We start from the raw sequence: 4,140 nt of genomic DNA, 5'->3' as shown, positions 1-4,140 counted from the left end.
GGTTTTATGTCGGTTATTAGTAGCTCCCACAGTCAAATTCTAGTGTATTGACCAGGTTATTAGTTCAGCCTTCAGTCTCAGCATGTCATGTACTTGTTCATTGCATTCAGTTATCTCAGTACTCAGTGTTTCTATCATATTCAAGTTATATCCTTGCTTTATTGTTTGTTCAATTATATGTTTTATTCAGATTTATTCTATCATGCATGATCAGTACCTTTCAAGCACAGCATACTCTATGTTACATCTTCTCATGATGTAGGTTCAAGCGCTCAACACTCAAAGTACACATAGATCGGTCCCCAGTGGTGAGTCCTCATTCTTCTAGGACGATTGACATGTTACTTTTCCATCTATAGTTGTTTAGTTTCAGATTTTCTAGAGTTAGCTGGGGACATGTCTCAACATCTCTAGTTAGTTAGAGGCTTATTTCAAACATAGTACTAGATTCAGTTTTAATTTTGAGTTTGATCTTCCATTTGTTATTAAACTTAGTCTTTTATATATTCATATCAACATTGGGTATTCCCCCCTTTCAGTTAGTTATGGTTTTAATCTTTCGCATATTATATGCTATTCAGTAATCTTTTAGTATGTTTATGATATGCCAACTTGGGATTAGCATGGGGCCACTTGTGATCCTAGGTCCCGTATTTACGTCCAATGGATAGACTCGGGGCGTGACATAAAAGGAAAGAATACTCTTCTTCTTTATAAAAGTCAGATTTCAACATCAGGATACAAAAATGTCAAAACGACATTAAAGATACTACAACAACCAGCTGCATTAACAATATTAATACAACCTAATCATAGATATCGATGAACAATTGTCTTAGGTTTTAGGTTTGTGTTCAAAATTTAAATCTATCGAGAGGGAAATTTGATACTTTTTACCTAGATTGTCTTGATGATTAATCCAATATGAACCTCCTTCTAACTGTGGCATTAGCTTTTTTGGATCAATCTATTGAATAGAGCAAATAGTGAATCGGTCATCAACATTCTTTATAGTCGTCATCCTAGCAGTTACTAAGGTTATATCTATGGAATATTGAGAGATCATTGAGTCGAACAAATCTTTGATGGAAGCAATTACATGACATCATCGAGAGATTTTAATATATAAGGTGAAACTGACCAACACATGAGGTGTCTTTTTCATTGAACAATTGTTTCATGGTTGAAACTCTAGTTTTGAGTAGAGATTGGCTTGCTCATGAAGATTGATGGAACTGAGGGATGGTTCAACATTTCGGCGCAACTTTTCCCTTTTGGAGGCGAGGGTCCGAAATCAGCGTGAAAAAATAAAATTTTGAAATTGAAAATATTTCTAAAAAAAACAAATTTAATTTTTTTGGAGGGGGGGTGGAGGAATGATCGGGGTCGGAGGAAGGGCGGAGTGAAAATATAAAATTTTGAAATTGAAAATATTTTTTAGAAATTGATGTTTTTCAAAAAAAACAAATATGTAATTTGAAGTTGGATGAGAGTTTTGGAAAATGTTTTTCTTAACTTTTCAAGGGAAGTCTTTTTCCTTAATTTTGAGAAAAATGAATTGATTTAGAAAACATTTTCCAAAAATTTTGTCCCAACCAAACATGAAAAAATTGAAACACATTTTCTAGAAAAATGTTTTCCTTCATACCAAACACACCCATAGCTATTTTTCTTTCACAATATTTGTGGTTTCTTCATCCTTAATATCATAGAAGTCAACATTCCCAAAAGATAATTAAGATATCTATTTTAATATGGTTGTCTTAATATATATATATATATATATATATATATCATCATTACAACAACTTCATCCAACTTAGCATGGGGCACATGTGCAACGCACGTGCCCAGAACTAGTATAACATAAACAGGAAGCAAACAACCATCAGGTACTTTAAATTGGTTCCTTCTAGAGTGTTCCTTGCTCATAATCTGATTAGCCACAACCACTACTCCAGGATAACACCCAACATTCATCATATGATCAACATTAACTAATCAAGCCCATTATCACCCTAAATAACAACTAACAACATATTCAACCATTCATACTCTGTGTATGAAGGCCTATATGTGCTAGTTCCCAATAATTTACAAGGTATTATGCAAATAAGATAGGTATAACTACTCAGTTGTAACCTAGCTTACTTGGACACCTAGTAACTATTGAAGAACTTTGAACATGAACTTTTGGCACCGTGGGGACGAATTCCAATGAACGTAAGGCAAAATTTCATGAGTTTTGACCCTTATTATGTTTAAATCGCTCCCCTCCATTGTTCCCAAGCTTAGAGTGTCTTAGCAGATCTTTTGGAGTAAGCAACATCTAGTTTACCAATGAAAAGTGCGATGAAAGTTAAAAGAAATCATGTTTTCTAGCGTTTGATTTTGTCAGCCCCTATATAGAATCTATGATGGTGTTAAAGCAGTGGTGACATATCGTGAGACTTCCTGTAGGGTGAGTGACGTTAGCCCAGTCAAATTCAAATTCTAAAAATTGTCATCTTGTTACCTCAATTTTAAATTGGAAATGTATTTCAAAAAGTTTTGAGATGCCGAACGAGGTGACTTTTGAATAATAATGGAATAGGTCGTTACAAGAACTCGGGGCTTAATGTTATTGGTTTTTGTATACGAAATAGGGAAGACACAAGTTTAATAGCTTAAGCACGAGTAATTAAAGCAGGCTCGGAGTTTTGCTTCAATAATAAGAAGACCCAAGTGGTGGTAGAAATTCATTCATTAATTATGAAAAAGGTACTAGATGGAGTTTGGGAGTTACTTAGAGTATTTCCCTGGAGATCTAGTACATAAAAAGTTCAATGCAGAAGGGATATATCTATGTAGAGCATGTTTATAGAAAGGACAATAATTAAGCATATTATTTAACTAACTTAGTGGTGTATTTTTTTGTTTTAATCTTTCATAGTCTATAAGAATTGCCAGTAAAAGGGAAGAATAATCTACTCTTTAATAAAAGTTAGATTTCAAACATCAGGATACAAAAATGTCAAAATGGCATTAAAGATGCTACAACAACCAACTACATTAACAACATTAATACAATCTAATCATAGAAATCGATGAACAATTGTCTTAGGTTTCAGGTTTGTGTTCAAAATTTAAATCTATCGAGAGGGAAATTTGATGGTTTTTACATGAAATTTCTTGATGATTAATTTCATATGAACTTCCTTTGTAACAGTGATGTTAGCTTTTTGGATCAATTTATTAAATAGAGCAAATAGTGACTCAGTCATCAACATTGTTTATAGTCGTTATCCTGGCTGTTATGAAGGTCATATTTATGGAAGATTAAGAGATCATCGTGTCGAAGAAGTCTTTGATGGAAGCACTTAGACAACATCACCGAGAGCTTTTGATGTATAAAGTCAAACTGGCCCAAAACATGAGGGATCTTGGTTATTGAACGACCGTTTCATGATTGAAACTCTAGTTCTGCATAGAGATTGACTTGCTCATGAAGATTTGATGGAGCTGAGGGATGGTTCAACATTTGGGCGTAACTTTTCCCTTTTGGTGTTCTTTGTCATTTTGTTTCCTTTTTATATGTTTCATTGCCTAATCTGGGTGGATATGAGCTTATTCGAATTGGGCTTTATGGACTATTTTTGTTCATTTGGAATAAAAGGAGGCCTTTGAAAAAAAGAATAAATCAGAAGAAGAAAAAAAGGTCAACCAAAAAAAAATTAAAACAAAAATTTTACTTTTGGCATAAGCGACAATAAAAAAAATATAACATTTATTTAATTAATACAAATTATCATTTATTAAAATTACTTAATTGTATTAATCTAAATAATTTTAAACTCAAATTTTCAAATGAAAATATCGTGAGAAATTGTATGGAAGAAATTAGAGTAGACATCATCAATCATGACTAAATGAGGGGGAAAGACTGGAGCTTAGGTCTAATGTACTTATCCATTTAAAAAAGGAAAAATTAGTAAACTAGTCAAAATAAATAACATATTTAGTAAAAATATCCATACTTTATAAATATTAGCAATAATGTCAAAAATGTCATTATTTTAAAAAATTTATGTGTCCCAATTTTCTTCCTATTTTATCTCTCTTTTTCAATTAATTCTATATATCCTTTTTTTAAAAAAAAAA

Source organism: Solanum pennellii, chromosome 7 (assembly GCF_001406875.1).
Source record: "Solanum pennellii chromosome 7, SPENNV200".
In the NCBI taxonomy this organism is placed as follows: Eukaryota; Viridiplantae; Streptophyta; class Magnoliopsida; order Solanales; family Solanaceae; genus Solanum; species Solanum pennellii.
This window is presented reverse-complemented; position numbering follows the sequence as displayed.